Below are 18,066 nucleotides of genomic sequence, written 5' to 3'. Positions count from 1 at the left end.
GCTCAGCTCTGCTTAGGTTTGTCAGGGCTTGGCAGATGCAGTGCACAGGGATTTCCCACCGCGGTGTCTTTCTCCCGCCCCTTTCCTCCCCTCTCGCCCTAGTATGTCCTTCCTTGGTTTCCTCCTAGGACCCACAGGCTGCGTCCCGGGCGCGCGCCTGGACGTGTAAGGACTTGTCAGTTCCCAGTGACCTCCCTCCTCCCCTTCCTCCCCTCCCTTCCCCGCGGAACGTAGGATTAAGAGCCTTTCGGCGAAATTTTCGGCCGAAGAAAAGGCCCAAGAAAGTCACCACGTCAGATGTGGACTCCCAGTGTTATTCATTAACAGTTTGTGTAAGGTTTTACTATCCTAAGGCATAAAAGCAAAAGGAGGTGGGGGAGGACCGTTAGACAAAACAACTTTATCCAAAAGCGGGGGGGAGGGGGAAATAGGGGTGCAGTTGTGAAACGGAGAGCAAAAAAAGGGTAGTAACAGATGCAGCTGGCTTGGCCATTATATTGGAACCGTTAGGTTTTTGTCTGACTTGGTCACTAATATTGGGCGTGACCTTGGACAAATAATTTGGTCTCTTCGGGCCTCAGTTTCCTTATCCGTGCAACGAGAGTTTAACATAAAAATCCATTAGGGTTTCTTCCCATCAAAAAGATTGAAGCAGTAGAAGGCAGAAACCGTGGTTTCAAGTTTGAAATATGCCACAGAATTAGGACTTTTGACAGTCGTTTTCAATCTACTCTAATTAGAGATCATTCTTTCACACGTGTATTATACAGGTGTTATTTTAATGGTTAGTAGGTTGCCGTATATTTGAAGTGGTGTGAGAGACCCTCATTTGGAACCATTGTGGTTCTTAAAGTAGGAAAAGCAAAAGGCCCAGAGGGACAGATCACTGGTAAGCTGTCTATAAATCCCATAACATATAATGCTAATAAGAGTTTATGTTCCGAGGGATTCGAGACTGATTACCACAGCAAATTAGCTTGCAGTTTTCAGCCAGAGAGCATGATTGTAAACATAGGTGGCAAGATTTCTACTAATATACAGGACCTTACTTAATATTTTAAGAGGCAAAATCTAATTTGATTTTAGTTTTAGAAAGGTATAGAAGTGACTTAAAAATAGGACTACCATACTAAATGCATTTTCTGGTAAAATATTTTGTACAAGCTGAATATCAGATGCACAGTACCAGTGATTCTCACAGTATTTCATGGCACTAGTGTGTTCTTTAATATTTTGGCACTTACTAAATCACATTTTTGGGGTATGGGGCCTGGACCACCCACCACTGTCATGATTCTTAAGTAATATAAAATCGAGCATCCCTGTACTATATTATAAAGTACATCCATAATATTTAAATTATATTACTCCTAACTAGAAAAAGGTAAAAGTATGAGATTCACAGATTAGCTATTTCTAGAAAAGGGTTTCTTTCCTCCTACCTCTTGAATCAACTCATTTACTTTAAGAAAAGGCAGTTGCAACCATCATTCAAATCCTTCTAGAACTCCAAGGAAAGAATGTTCACTCTTGAAGAAAAACATTTGCAGCATGAAATTAAGATATTGTGTCCATTGCATGTAATAAAATTTAATGTTCAAATTGAAAACCTGACAGTACTCCCCTAATTAATCATTATCAAATGTGTTTTATAATTATATTCTCCTGAGGTAAGAAAGAGCTCTGGAATTTTGAGTCAGAGAATGAAAAATTAAACCATCAGTTACTAGGTAAATGAGTTTGGAAAGATAACTATTTTGGGTTTTTTTTTTTTCTCATCTATGAAATGGATAGTAATTCCTGTTTTAACTTTTCAGGGATGTTGTAAGGCTTAATCAAATGAGATAATGTAAAAAAAAAATGAGATAATGTATGTGAAAGTATCATAATAAACTTTGACATCCAGAAATTTAACTCATCTGAAAACAATAAAACCATTTGGAACTGTTATCTACATACAATATGAGAAATGCCGAAATTGACCTCTATACTTAACAAACTTAAAGCATCTGTTTTTGTTATTGCTGTTAATGCTGAGTGACTATTTGCCAGGTGATTTGAGATATAGCGAGAAACAAAACAGACATGTTTCCTGCCCTTAGAGAGTTTATAGTCCAGCATCATAGAAATATATTTCAGTCATATCAAGTGACATTTTATTATCTCTTCTAGTTCATTAACCTATACTCATCATGTCATGCCTTTAGTAAAACCTGCTCAGCCTTCTGTACCAATACTGTTCAATGTCTGTTAGCAATTTATAATCTAGAACAAGGCAATGGATACCATAATTTTTTGGTAGATATTATAAGATGGCTTATTCAACACTTATCCAGCCCCCTTTCTAGCTTGCTTTTCTGTACTTTAGAAGCTAGAAAATTAAAAAATACTAGAGTACTGGCATGGATGAGTGGTGTGCTAGTAAATCATTAACAATGGCTGGAGGAGGGGAAAGAACCTGATTTGTAGCATTGACCCATTTTCATGGTGTGAATACTCCCAAGCTACCAAAGGGACTTCACTGAATGGGGAGTTAGTTGGAGAAGATACTAACAATTATATGTTGGCTTCAGCGTTTCACTACATGTAACCTAGTTTCCAGCAATCAGATGCACCCATTCAAGACGTAGATCTGAAAATGAGCAACGTGATGCCTCAGTTGCACTCAGGGAGATGGGATTTTCTGGCAAACACCGTGGTGGAGGTGTCTGGTTCTTCTGGGTAGCTGGGGAGGAGTTCTGGCATCCATTTTGAGAGTCATAGGTGCTGACTGGCAAGTGGTGCTAGGATGGCTTTCTGCTAGAATAGCGGATGTGATGTGGGATGAGTGTTCTTCCCGGTTTGGTTTTTCCTGGATGTTGTTTCTAGCCATGTATTATCCAAGCCTGGTTCTCTGGTTCTCTCAGAGATCTATGAGCTAAATACCATCCTTTAATCCCTTTCTGCTTAAACTAGCTCAGTCACAGTCAGCTACACAATTTGTTGAGCCCAGAGCAAAATGAAAAATGTAAGGCCCCTGTTCAAAAAGCAGGGAACAAGTGCCATTATACGTACTAAAATACAAAGCTTTTTCTTTCTTCCGTCATCTCTCCCTCAGCCTGTCATGCTGTTTTTTAATTTGCTTTTTAATGTCATTCTAAGAAAAATTAGAATTTTAAATTATTAGAATGAATTTTACCATTTCTCGTTATATTGTGCAGTGCCATTTATAAATGCAAATATAAGAGCATTTAACTCATACATGAAATCACCAAAACGACACAATTCATATTTCGTAGCTTGTACATGCCACGAGGATGTATTTTTTGCTTATCAGAACAGTGTAAATGCAGCACAAAACTAACTCAGCTGTTTTTCTTTCCCTTCTTGATATGCACATATCCTACCAACCTGAGTAAGGAAGGACTGAAGGGAAAGGAACTATGGGTTGCCCTGCCTTTCCCCTTCCTTCTATGTCATCATTTTCAGTGTAAATGGTCATACAGGGAAGTAACACACACAAGTAAGGCTACGATAGAATTCTTTGGTCACTTGTATTTCTTAGGATGCCATTATCTTCTTTCTGCACCTGAAGCAAGTTCTGGTTGAAATGGAAAGCATAGTCTCTTGGAACTGTCAGCGCCTCCACTAAATCAGTCATAGATATAACATGTTTGCCTTGTAGTCACTTTCCCAGAGCTCCTGTATGCTTAGGTTCACCAGCATCCTGTGCTTGTGAGGCATTATGCAGACTGTGTGCAAACTGGGTAGTAAGCAAGAAGACAAACAGTTTGCCTCCTCTGCTTGCAGGTATGATCCATTGTACCACTTCTTTTATAAAACAGACATTCAAACATAAAAGTATTAAGATTTTCAGAATGGTAACTGCAGACCGTTAAAGCAAGCAGAGGGCCCTGTATGACTGCACAGTTTGCATGCCATGAAGTTGACCCTGAGCTCAGTGTTTCTCAAGGGGGCTTCTCCTGATATTTTGGATGAAACAATTCTTTATTGTGCAGGATATTTAACATCCCTGGCCCCTGGGCACTACATGCCACTGTGATAAAAATACCCTCATACATTTCTAAGTGCCCCCCAAAGAGGAGTTACTTCTCTCTACTGAACTCCTTTAGTGGACTCCACTGTCTGCAGCTAGAAACCATGATCATTGCAGATCCTGGAAAGGTCATGTGCAATTTTTGCTATGGATTCTCAAGCAGAGCAAAATACAGAGTTGAGTTAAAAAGATTTCAAAATTCTCATACCTGGGAGAGCAGAATTATGGTGACCTTTTTTCCATTGTCAGAAAAATAATACCACCTACCTTGGTGATGAAACAAACATTTGGGATGAAAGTTTAAAGGGGATCAGTGGGTTTTAGGTGTCACATGCATATAAATGGTAGTTGATCTTTTCTAAGGGAAATTTTTACCCAATCCTTCATACAGTGTCTGACCTCTATGAAACCATGATGGTAAAGAAACTCATTTCCTCCCAGAAGGGATTTGGAAGACCTAATTAAGTATGGCAAACTCTGGAGGCAATTGCCATCAGCTCTCCTCACTCTCAAAAGACTTCATGCAGGTTTCCTCCAATTTATTCATAGCAGCTGTCTGGGTATAAGGTAGACACATAAATATGTATTGCCTGAATGATAAAATATTTTTTGACTAAAAGAATGGGGTTTTATGTCTCTTTTTAAAAGAAATTAAAGGAAAGTCAAATTAATCATTGTGGTGAGAGCTGAATTTCTCTCTGTTCTTATCTTTTTAACCAATTAATCTACTCAGTTACAGGGAGAAGCAACACTTTGAAAAAACAACTCTCAACTTTTCCACTTCCATAAATTAGCAGTAATAGTTTTAAGGGAGAGACCATTGAGCCTATAAATTAAAGATGATGTTTGAGAAACAAAAAAGAAGCTTTCAGAATAGAGTAATATTAGAATTGTTGATTGAGCTTTCCAGGACCCTCATTTAAATTACATGTCCAGAACTGATATTGGGGCATTTCTGATGGATCATGACTAGGCAGGAAGAAACCAAACACACATAGAGTAAGATTAGATTAAGTTCTCAGTTTAAATAATCAGGATTCAAAATCTCAGAAGCAGTGTGTCTGTAGAGCAGCATATCTCAGGCTGGTTTTCCCTGGCCCCAAAGTCCCCACTGCACTTACATATTCACAGCTTAAATCACATTCCAGGAAAACGTCCACTAATAATTTTTGTTATTGACAGTGAGCTCCCCTGGGTTTTGATCCTAATTTTACATCCCTCCAGGGACCAGGAAAGACTATTTACTGTCAGATGTGTAGGTCACAGACCAACACTTATATTTCCTTATTTTCTCAATAAAATGTATTTTTCCAATCTTAAAGGTTTGAAATGCATAGGAAAGAAATTATGGAAAACCATAAAGAAAATATAGGACACTCAATCCCACCCAAAGGCAGTCATGATTAACATTTTAGCCCCTTTTTTCCTAGAAAATTTTTCTATAAGTATATTACACAGTGGAAATAATCCCGTTTTTTTTCACTTTACATTGTAGCAGAAACATTTCTCATGCAAATTAGAATTTTTCGTATAAATTATTCTAATGGATACATAATATGCTGTGCCATGGACATACAAGAGTTTTCCATTTTCCTACTGTCGGCCAATAACAGAATGTTTCAAATTTTACAGTTATAAATATCCCACCGATTAGCTCCATTTTGGATCCTACTCTTAACTTTGAAGGAATTTACTTTATTGTTCATTATTTGACGAGAACATCAGTTTCAAGTACATGCCATGTTCTTTCTCTCCAAAGAAGAGAGAATTGTATGTGATATTCTTTCTGCCTGGTTTGCTCTTCCTCTCTCCACCTCTTTTTGCACAGTTAGTTCATTCTTTAAATTTCAGGTCGGGACTTCCCTGGTGGTCCAGTGGTAAAGAATCTGCCTTCCAATGCAGGGAACGTGGGTTTGATCCCTGGTTCGGGAACTAAGATCCCACATGCCTCGGGGAAACTAAGCCCATGCACCACAACTACTGAGCCCACGCACCTCAACTAGAGAGCCCGCGTGCTGAAACTACAGAGCCCACACGCTCTGGAGCCCGGGTGCCACAACTAGAGAGAAGCCCGTGCGCCGCAGCAGAAAGATCCCACATGCCACAAAGGCCCGATGCAGCCAAAAATAAAATAAATAAATAATTATTTATTTTTTAAAAAGAGAGATCTTTAAAAAATAAAAAATAAATTTCAGGTCAAAGGTCACTTCCCCAGGGAAGCCTTCCCAAGCTATATATTTGATTATGGTTCTCTGTTACACACTCGAATTGTACTGTTTCTTTTTCTCCAGAGCACTTACCTGTGGTTGCAATAATCCATTCATTTGTGTTTTATTTGATTAATTTCTGTACCCGCCTTGGACTAGAATACTGCAATCATTATCTGGATAAGCAGTGATTATAATGCTTCTATAAACACAGGCCAGTTAATGTGATCTCATTCATATCACTGACAAGATGGGTTAAAGCTTGAGGCTGAAATACAATTAGTCCAAAAATACTTATGTACCAGGTATTATGCTAGGTGCTGGGAATATAGAAGTGAGAATGACAGGCATGATTTCAGCCTTCATGCTAATAGTCTAGTGCAGGGTTTGGCAAATTTCCTGTAAAGGGACAGATAAATTGTAGGCTTATCAGGCCATATGGTCTCTCTCCCAACTACTCAACTTTGCCATTGAAACACAAAAGCAATCATCAACAATACATATAGGAAAGAATGTCTGGGTTCCAATAAAACTTTACTTAAAAAACAGGCGGGGGGACTGGGTTTGATCCACGGACTATTGTTTACTGACCCCTGGTCTAGTGGACAAGACAGCCATTAAACAGATCATTTGAGATGACAAATACTTCAAAAGAAAAGGACAGGGTGACATAAAGTCACATGGCAGAGCTGTCCAACTTAGCCTAGAGAGAAGAATAAAGACTTTCTTGAAGAATATGACTTTAAGCTAATATTTAAATAAAGAGGAAGAGGAGTTACCCGGATAAAAGTAAGGGCAACAGGCTTGATGAAGACCTAAAGCATGGAAAGAGCAAGAATAGAATTAAATTCATTCTTAAACTTAGCGATTGACGGAGAGGGAGATGAAATTGTGTAAGGATAGAGTACAGAGTGAAAAGACAAACTAAAAGTGTTGAAAAAATTTCAGAACCTAGTACTTCCCTAGAGGAAGAGATGCCAGCAGGAAATACTCAGAAGGAATGATCAGTGAGGTGTAGCAGTAGTAGCAGGACGTTTAAGACCTTCCATCTTGTGACCTAAATGGGAAGGAAATCCAAAAAAGAGGGGATATATGTATATGTACAGCTGATTCACTTTGCTGTGCAGTAGAAACTAACACAACATTGTAAAGCAACTATACTCCAATAAAATTTTAAAAATAAATAAATAAAAGAATAGTTTGTATAAAAAAAAAAAGACCTTCCATCTTTTATGTTGGATATGTAAGTTGGGAGATATCAGCCTAAAGGCTGGGAACCTCAGAGAACTGGTACACTTTCTGAAGGACTAGATAGGTAGGTAGATAGATAGATAGATGATATAAAAGAATAGACCTGAGGACTGAGAAAGTGTGAGTGGTAGGGTAGAAAAATGAAGAGGTAGTGAAGGAATCAGAAATAATAGATAGGAACACATCACTGATATATAGTAGGTGCTCAATAATTTTTTGATAAGTGAATGGAAGGATAACAATATAATGTAAAATCAAAGAACCCAAGAGGGAAAGGGTTTCAATAACAGGTTGACCTATAGTTTTGCATGCTTAGAAGAGCTATTGCTCAAGGCTGGTTTCCTTGACTATCTGAGAAAGGTTGCGGGTAAGGACTCAGTTACTTTTGATGCCCTAGTGCAGGATAAGCCTGACCTCCAATTCCTTCCTCTAAGGAAAGCTGACCTGGCTCTTTTCTTCCCTGAAGATTTCAATGAGTAGGAATAGGGACCTTCCTGTGTCAGTACGTGTTCAAAATAAAAATATAAAATTAGAATAGGAGCAAGATTTTTCATAGATTGCCATGACACAAGCTCAACTGTTTTGGTCATTTATATTAAACATGTATTTTATTACTTAATTCTAAACATTTTGTATTGCTGTTTTAACTTTATTAACTTCTTGTTGATATCTATAAAGTCCTGTGTTAGATGCTGTGAGTGATTCAAAAAAATGTAAGACATAGCTCTGGGCTAAAGTATTATGTAACTGACAAGTAAATTGTAAGTTTCTTGACATTAGGAATCATATTTGACATTTCCTATTTTTCCTTGTACAGTATCAGATTTATAGTTGGTACTGCAGAAATAATTTTCCCCTGCCCTCTGCCTTGCACCATTTGGTGACCAAATGGTGTCCATAATATAGCCACTTCTGTATGACTTGGACAAAACATGATGCTTTCTGAAAAAGACAATATTCTGAAGGCATCTGTGACAGTAATTTCAGCTTGTTGAAGGTTGGGGTTCTTTGTGTAAAGGTCAGCCTGTCAGTAAATAGCATTGCCACCCTGTTCTTTCAAGATTATAAGAAACCTTTGTATGTGTGTTTTTATACCTAAAGAAAAAAAAAAAAGGGTAGTGGGAAACTGTACCCAGTGGTCTCACCAGATGTTTTCAAACCAGAACTAGGGCAACTGAGTTGTAATTTGTTTTTAAACAATTTATTTTCACAAATTTATGAGAGTAGGGAGCTGAGATTTTTCTTGCCTGAATTAGCAGGTAATTTCATTTTCCATTCGACTTTAGCAGAGAAGACCTCTCCTTAAGATGAAAATGTGAAGCAGAGGTTCTTGCTAAATCTAAAAAGTAGAGCAAAGATTAGTCTTAAGAAAACTCATAGATAAGGGGGAAGCATACCTTTTTCCGAATACCCAGTCCCCTGTACTAAGCATATTCAGAGGCTTGCAAGACTTAATTTATTAATGACTATGACATGTGGCTTACGTCCTCCTCTTTACCTGCGTTCCTCCCGTCATCCTGAGTGAATTCATCACCCAAGTAGACAGCTCACCCAGCACCAGCCTCAGAGTTCCTGGATGTGATCTTCACCCACTCACTTCTATTGCCACATCCTGGATTTGTCATACACCCAATCTGTTTCACCTCTAACCTCATAAATGCAGACTTGACTTTGGCCAGAACTTTCATCCTAGCTCTGTCACTCAGTTACTCCCAGTACAGCCATTCTCAGTTCCCTAACATCTCATTTCCAGTACTCTTCCTCACTCTGCTGCAACCTCTCACCCTTCTCAGGTTTCTCTGACTTGGGACCTCCAGTCCATAGACTTCTCTTCTTTCTCCCTATCAGCCTTCTCCTGCCTTCACTTCTTTCATCTCCTGCTGCGTTCTATTTTAAATTACCACTCTCTTGCCAGGAACCACATCTCCTTTGCCCTGTTGCCCTGATATCGCTTACCTGACAAAACAACAGCTCTAACTGGGTGTCTGCTCCCAGATTGCTGAGTGCACCCAGACAGAAAAAATAACTGCTATGCAGATTGGCATTTAACACTGTAAATTCAGGACCACCAACCTCAGCTAGATTATTCTTTATCTATACTGTTGGGAAGAGAAGGTTATCCTTATAATGTATTAGTCTCTACCACCTGAATCTCATACTTAATAAGCCAAGGTATAGTGTTATAAATTCTTTGTATACCAAAAATTAGTATTAGGCTGGATCATTTCAATTATTACCCTCTCTGACTCTCTAACTTAGCTTTTGTACTTACTTTCCTGTTTTACTTTATGGTTTTGGGTCTAGTCCATCCAATAAGGTAAATTTCTAATGTTTTTAAAATTAATGTTTGATCAGTCAAAAAGAACATGTCTTAAACATTATGGAATGAAATGATAACGGAAGGGAAATCATTCCTACACGTAATTACCCTTTTTAGAGGCCTTTGTGAATCCAAGTCTCTAGTTGTTGTCACTCAGGACAGGGGTCTTAGGCTCAGCTCACTTAAGTCATTTCATTCTTGCCTTTCCCAGCTTCCCCTTTCCATCATTTCTGATCCCACAAATTTCTAAAAACACACCCTTTTTTTCCCCCAAAAGTAGCAGGGAAAGCAGTGCTATGTGTATGGGGAACAGGGCTGGGTATGTTTGTACGTATAGTTCATTTATTGAATGGCAGCGTAGCATACTGGTTAAGAGTTCAGGCTCTCCGGCCCAATTTCCCTAGTTACCTGCTCTGTGATTTTGGGCAAATTACTTTCTGTACCTCAGTTTTCCCATCTGTAATATACAGATAATAATACTAGTTCCTACCTCACAGTGTGATTGTGAGGATTAAATTACATATTTTAAATGAGTTAATATCTTAGAACTGGTAAGCACTCAGTAACTGTAAGCTATTATTCATAATTTAGAATAAATTATTATTAATAATTACAGCTTCTCTATTTCCTAAAATACACTTATTAAGAAGAGAATAATGATGAAAGCTAGGAGCTGTTAAAAGTCCATTGATTGGATGTAAAAAGTAGAGTTTTAGAATCGCAAAGGACCCAAGAAATTATTTAGACCATTGGTTCTTAGACAGTAATATGCATTAGAATCACTTATGAAATATTATAAAGTCACAGTTACCCAGGCCCTCCCTTCTCACATCTACCAAGTCAGAAATATCCACAGGCAGTTCCAAAGCATCTTCCTTGCAAGAACCACTGAACTAATTCAAGTCTTTAGATTTTATTATGAGGAAATTGAGACTTAGAATAAATAACTCGCCTAAGACCCCAAGTGTAAGTGGGACCCAGGTAACGTAGCTCCTTGGTAAGTGATCTTCCTGCTCTTCTATGTTGCTTGCCAAATATTAAATTTTAAAGAAATTAATATGGGAGTTTATCCTTCTCTCAGTAATATCAGGAAGAATAACATAGGTTTTAAAAGCATACTTCATTCAGCATTTAATTCAAAATAAAACTTATTTTACAATAAAAATAAATGCAGATGACTTTTGTAGAGGACTTCATGCAGAGGACTTTTGCATATTTACAGTAGGATTTAAAGTGAATTTTGCTGTGCTTTTCATGTGGACGTTTGTTTTTGCCACAATGCTTGCTGCTAATTAGTACAAGGAAACACTGCGTTTTTGCTCCTCACGCCAACCTCACAGATTGACAGGCAAACAAAACAAATGGTTTATAGGGCAAGGTAGGTTGTAGGAATTAAATTCTTCAGAGCTCTCAATAATAAAATATGCATTTCTTATAATTAGGATTTTTTAATTTACATTAAATTTTTTAAACCTTTGTGAAATATTCTTGGAATTTTCCAGTCCATGAACAGTCAATGTAGGAAAATCAATGGTTATTAGGTATAGTTTTGTTATTGTAGCTTTACTGATTGGTAGATTAAAAGTCTAAAAACTATAGCAAAAATTTTTTTCTGAATTTTTCTATTTGGTATTGAGTACTATGATACTATATCTCTTAAAATGTTTTTCTTTATCCATAATATAAAGGAATCAAAAAATACATTAGAACTCGGATGTGAACTTGTGCAAAGGTGTGAAATAAATTGAGATGACAGGGCAGAAGCAAGAAAATGGAGCTCAAATTAAATCTACCCCTCAACGCAGGCCTGTTTATATTTTACTATGTTTGCTATCATAAATTTATTTCCATGTATGTGTTTCTTTGCTAGAAATGATAAATAGCTGCCAGCCCAACTTCTGATTCTTAGGCAACTCCATTTTACCAACAAACCACTCATTTTGATTTGGTAAGTGCGATGAAGTCCACTATCCCAGATCCCCATCAACCTGTTTTAAACTGTTGTTGCTTCTACTGTGTCTTTGCCTGATTCCATACCCTTTGCTCTGCATTTCATCTCAGGTTTGACCTTTGGATCTTTTTACTTGATGCATGTGTCTGGCCTCCTGGCATTTGACTACAACCTGATCATCTTTGGTTTAGACTCACCTTCTAGTTCCAAGCTACCAAGATTTATACCCCCTGATTCCAGCAGTTCAGAAATTCCCGGCACAGCCATTGGCTGCTATCTAAAGGGGATCAACTTCAAACACTAGCCCTATATTATAAACATTTTTTCATTTGTTCAACAGATTGTACTCATCACTACTATGTGTAAGGCACTAGAGTAATTTCTGGGAAATACAGAAAATTAATTAGTAATAGAAAGCTTAATGCTCTTAAAATCTGGTAAAACAAATAATACAAGTATATAATGATAGTTTAAGATAGTATGTGTTCAACTCTTATGAAGTATTTATACAAACAAAACATTAATTTTAAAAATCTTCGAATAGAAAATCCTTAAGCTGGAATTAAGGGGTATGGGGTACAAGAAGACATGACCAAAAGAACCTGGGATGTGATTCATGCATTAAAAAAGATTAGGAAGGGCTTCCCTGGTGGCGCAGTGGTTGAGAGTCCGCCTGCCGATGCAGGGGACACGGGTTCGTGCCCCGGTCCGGGAAGATCCCACATGCCGCGGAGCGGCTGGGCCCGTGAGCCATGGCCGCTGAGCCTGCGCGTCTGGAGCCTGTGCTCCGCAATGGGAGAGGCCACAGCAATGAGAGGTCCAAGTACCGCAAAAAAAAAAAAAAAAAAAGATTAGGAACACTGACAGGTGTTTAACTAGACTTTGGAGGTAGGGTAGGATAGACACATGCAACAAACACATTCCAAAAAGTGGAACCAAATCAACAAGAGCAGAAAAGGTTAAAGAAATTTTATTCGTCTAGACTGGTTGACAGTATATGTAAGGAGTGGAAGAAAGCCTAGAAAAGTTGGTTGGAACCAGATTATGGAAGGGTTTGAATACTGAGGAGTTTAGAGTTGGCACGTATGTTTTGGGGAGTCAGAAAGTTTTGAGCAGGAAATGATGATTGGCTTGATTTAGCAGTGCTTTACAGGAAGGATTTGGTAGTGAGGAGACAGGCAGGTAGAGACTGCAAACCAGGGAATCAGGAGGCTAATACAGACAGTAATCTAAAGTAAGGAGGGCCTGGAGACAATTTCTTTTTTTTTTTTTTTTTTTTTTGCGGTACGCGGGCCTCTCACTGTTGCGGCCCCTCCCGTTGCGGAGCACAGGCTCCGGTCGCGCAGGCCCAGCGGCCATGGCTCACGGGTCCAGCCGCTCCTCGGCATGTGGGATCCTCCCGGACCGGGGTACGAACCCGTATCCCGCATCGGCAGGCGGACTCTCAACCACTGCGCCACCAGGGAAGCCCTGGAGACGACTTCTTAAGTGCCTGTTATGAGCTGGTGCTGGTGATACAATGAGGACTGGGTCCTTTTGATGAGGAAGTTTTTAGTCTAGCGAGATATTGATTTCTTAAAGGCTCCTAGAGGGGTCTCTATGCAAAACTTTGGGACCACTTCTGATCGTTTCCCGGTTACTAGGTTAATTAGATCGATCTTCATTTTATAATAGGATGTATTCTCTACCTTCTAAAACTACTTTTCCGTTTTATCAGTCTGCTAAGGCAAAAGTATCCCAACCACTTGCACATAAAGAAAAGCAGTTTATTACTTAAAACAAGACAGGAACACGACACCATACAAGGCAAAGCAGAAAATGACACGTTTTAAAGAGATAACTGAAGATGATGAGGAGAATGAATTGGAGGTTAGATTAGGAACAAGAAAACCAGTTAAGAGGTTGTTGTAGTAATCTACCTGCTTGATTATGAGGGTCTGAACTAAGACAGTATGAAAGAAGAGGAGTCCTTAGTGGCTACTTCCACCATAATCCTTTCTATCACTGCCCTGGTACAACTCGGGGGTGGGTAAAGGACTCTCACTTGGAATTGATCTTGAACAGAGGGACTCAAGAACACAAGAAACACTTGTTTACTTCTGCAGACTTAGAGGTAAGGCTCCTACTGCCAAGCAGTCTCTTTTCCTGTTCCTTTCTTATTTGGAACATGGTTTACCAGCCTTCACATTGATTCTGTGAACTCCCTGATAAATTCTTGTTTTGCTTTAGTTAGCCCAAGTTGGTTCCTAGGGCTTACAATAAAAAACCTCTAATTGACACTGTATGTGATTTTTGAGGCACCTGTGGATAACCAGGTGGAGACTGTTAGAAATATGAAACTCGAATAGTGGTTCTCAAAGTGATGCATCAGCATTACCTGAGAACTTGTTAGAAATGTAAGTTCTCAGGTCCCGCCCCAGACTAACTGAATATGAAACTTGAGGAGTGGGGCCTGAGCAATCTGAATATCAGTAAGCCCTCTGGGTGATTCTAATGCAAACTATAGTTTGAGAACCAATTGAACTAGAGCTTAGAAGGGAGATTGGGGGTGGAGATAAAGATGTGTGAGTCAAATGAATGACAGTTGCTGTTAGGGGGAATGAATAACCTCCCAGAAGAGTGGAAGAGAAGATAAGCCCCTGAAGTACATGAAATAATCGAAGAAATTGAGACTAGTGCCGTACAATCAAGGAAGGGGAAATTTAACAGAGGTGTCAGGTGCTACACAGAGGCCAAGGTGGATGAGAGAGCCAAGCGATAGGACTGACCATTAGAGGTTTTTGGTGTCAATTAAGGGAGAATTGGTACAGATAATGAAAATAAGTGGTGAGAGAACAAAGGCAAGAAAAAAACAAAGGATACTTTTTTGCAGTAGGTTGGGAGTGCAAGAAAGAAAGTTGAGGTAGATGTCTCAGTTTTTACTGCATAATAAACACTCTAAAACACAATGGCTTGAGACAGTAATTATTATTATAGCTCAAGTGTTTGAAGGTTGGCTGATCTCAGCTGGGCTTGCTCATATATCTGAAAGCCTAATGTGGGTTTTCCTCTGGGCTGGGTTCTGTTTCACATATCTGTCATCCTCCTGGGACTCTTTGGCTTGCCCTGAGCATGCCTTTCTCATGGAGATGGAAGAAGAGTTTCGTTTTGGGTTTTTTTTCACTGCAGCATTTTTTTAATTGAAGTATAGTTGGTGTACAATATTATATGTAAGTTACAGGTGAACAATATAGTGATTTACATTTTTTAAAGGCTATACTCCATTTATAGTTATTATACAATATTGGCTATATTCTCTGTGTTGTACAGTATATTCTTGTAGCTTATTTTATACATAATAGTTTGTACCTCTTAATCCCCAACCCCTATATTGCCCCTCCCCCTTCCCTCTCCCCACTGGTAACCACTAGTTCTCTATATCTGTCAGTCTGCTTTTTTTAAAACTATATTCACTAGTTTGTTGTATTTTTTAGATTCCACATATAAGTGATATACAGTATCTGTCTTTCTCTGACATTTCATTTGGCATAATGCTAAAGTCCATCCATGTTGCTTCAAATGGAAAAATTTCATTCTTTTTTTATGGCTGAGTAGTATTCCATTGGATGTATATACCACATCTTCTTTATCCATTCATTTGTTGATGGACACTTAGGTTGCTCCCATATCTTGGCAATTGTAAATAATGCTGCTGTGAACATTGGGGTACATGTATCTTTTCCAATTAGTGTTTTTGTTTTTTTCAGATGTTTTTGTTTTCTTCTTGTCTGGAAGAAGAGTTTTAAGAGGGCAAGCAGAAACATACAAGGCTTCTTGAGGCCTAGACTCCAAACTGACACACTGGCACTTCTGCCTCTGCCTCATATTGGACAGAGCAGGTTGTGTGACCAAGCCCAGATTCAAGGGGGTGGGAAATAGAATTCACCTTTTAGAGAAGCTGCAAAGTGACATGGCAAAGGGCATGAGTTCACACAGGGGTGGAGAATTGGGACCATTAAAACCATTAATACTTGGATCAGCAGTAATGCTTGACTGCTGGGAAGCAGTGGTAGGAACAGAGACAGCTGGTGCAGGCAACCACCTTGGTTTGACTGTGTAGGAGAGGCCTGGGGAGGAGTTGGGGAGGAGGGCATAGTTGAAATGACTAGGGGTCCAGATTGTACACGGAAGCAGGTGAAACCAGAAGGTGAATTGGGAGGCAGAAGATGAACAATTATGCATTTTCATTGGAAGAGGTGGAAGTTCACAGAGAAGAAACAGAATTTATAGTCTTGGAAGAATAGTTCTGTGATAATGGGGTTAAAAATCCAATTTCATGAGACAGAACTGGAGCTAAATTTAAAGCAAGAGCTCTGGAGACAAGGTACCTAGTTTTGCATTCTAGTTATGTGATCTTGGTCAAATAATTAAATTTCTGTATGACTTAGATTTTTTTTTTTTGGTAAAACATGAATAATAATTGTTCTTACCTCATAGGGTTACTGTGAGGATTAAGTGAAATAAACTATATGAAGTACCTAGAACAGTATGTCTGGTGTTTACTATGTTTTATTATTTTAAATACCACTTACATGTATCTATAATCAATAAATGTGAATACTTTAGAGAATATTACTTGAAAGACAGTGGCAAGTATACATTGTGTGTTCTGCCTTAGCTAACAAATGCTGTGTCTGGAAAATACATACACAGTTAGCTACCTGTTGAAGTTGGAACTCATGCAGCCTTTACCACTTAAGGTTGTTTTCTTTACTGTTACTACAAGAAAATAATTATCATGCTCAAGTCATATGTCTCCTCATTTCCCCCTAGGTGACCATGCTTTGGGATTTTCATAGTTTGAGTAATTCCTCTGGGCTCTACCACCCAGCAAGTTAAAGAGGACAAGATTCCTCCCTGGGGATTGTGGTTCTGGGAATGTGAGCAGCTTGTTTTCATGAGAGCTGCACCCAGACGGGACCTACTGTTAGGAGCTGTTGTGTGGGTGGCTGTGTTGTTTTTAGTTGTTTCTTCCATCCTACACTGTTGTTTATATATAAAGATTTTTGAAAAGTGAATGTTTTACAGGGCTGTTTTGCTTATACAAAGAAAATTAAAACAATTTCAAAGTAATTACTTGTGTTTTATATTTTTCTCTTTTAAAATAAAGTATTCATTGATATTGCCTGGAAAGAAAATGAAGACCAAAGACCTGGCTACACTCTTAATGTTTTAAAATAAGGTAATGTTATTCTCTGTTTGAATGGAGCCTTCTAAGGAATGACCACAGTCTCATACACAGTCGACTTAAATGCATTCTTTATCTTTAAAAGGAAGCAGAATAGGATCATTGAATAAATCACATGTGTTCACAGCCTTGTCTGATGAAATCATATACTACACAAACACATTATTCTCTAGTCAGGAGGGTAAGGGGACATTTGAAGTGGGGCTTGCCCTGGCGGAAACCTTTTTTTGTTTAAAAAATAGTGCAGTGAAAGACCACACAGTAGATGATAACAGAAAATATCTTCCATGCCTTCCTCTACCTTTATACTTTCTCATTCTCCTTTGTTCTCTAAGGACATCTGTTGTAATGATTATTTGGTATAACTCATAGGTACATAGCAGAAGGCATATCATATTTCATTTATTATTTTGTCTATTATAATTATTGCTCTCTTTTACATCATGACATTGTAGGTTTTTAAAATATTTTGTTTATAAAATATATGAAAGATGTTATAGGAAATTTATTAGTTGGCTGTAGATATCTAAAGAGTAAATGTTTTAACTCTGAATTTAATAAAATTATATTTTAGGAAGTCTAGCATACTTTTATCAAGCTACATCTTAAAGAGATAAATATACTGAAAGATGAATTTCATTTTCCTTTTTTACATCAATTGCAATGTTTTGTTTTTTTTACTTAGGCATTTGAAAGATTCTTAATTATAAGCAACATTGATAGGAGATTTTGGAGGCTTTAAAATAGGTCCATTATTTCAAATGTTTTCAACATTTTGATAGCTGATTTGCTGTCTATATTATGGATGCAATTCAAAATTCAAGTTTTTACTTCTTATTAGGTGTTCTTATATTGCCTTCCAATTTTGCCCTAGGTTGATCCCCTGAGGAATTTTGAAATTTATGTTTGAAAGAGTTTTTTTTAATGAAATGCAGTATTTTTGAAAGAATTTCAAATAAATGTTATTTTTATTATGAAAATGTCAAACATACACAAAAGTAGAGCAAATAGTATGACAAACCCCCAAGTTATGTCTGAACTTTAAGTGATATGTTAGTACAGGTACTACACTAC

At 38.1% G+C, this 18,066-nt stretch overlaps 1 long non-coding RNA gene across 1 annotated transcript; it reads left to right on the top strand.

The window, feature by feature from the left end:
* Nucleotides 1-166: 166 nt before the first annotated feature.
* LOC132530846 (uncharacterized) lies at nucleotides 167-16,868 on the top strand. Its single transcript, XR_009543918.1, has 3 exons — nucleotides 167-332; nucleotides 11,685-11,762; nucleotides 16,578-16,868. It is a non-coding gene; the product is annotated as an uncharacterized LOC132530846 (long non-coding RNA).
* The last annotated feature ends 1,198 nt before the right edge of the window (nucleotides 16,869-18,066 follow it).

The sequence above is a fragment of the Lagenorhynchus albirostris genome, chromosome 12 (assembly GCF_949774975.1).
Source record: "Lagenorhynchus albirostris chromosome 12, mLagAlb1.1, whole genome shotgun sequence".
Taxonomy (NCBI): Eukaryota; Metazoa; Chordata; class Mammalia; order Artiodactyla; family Delphinidae; genus Lagenorhynchus; species Lagenorhynchus albirostris.
This window is presented reverse-complemented; position numbering and strand designations above follow the sequence as displayed.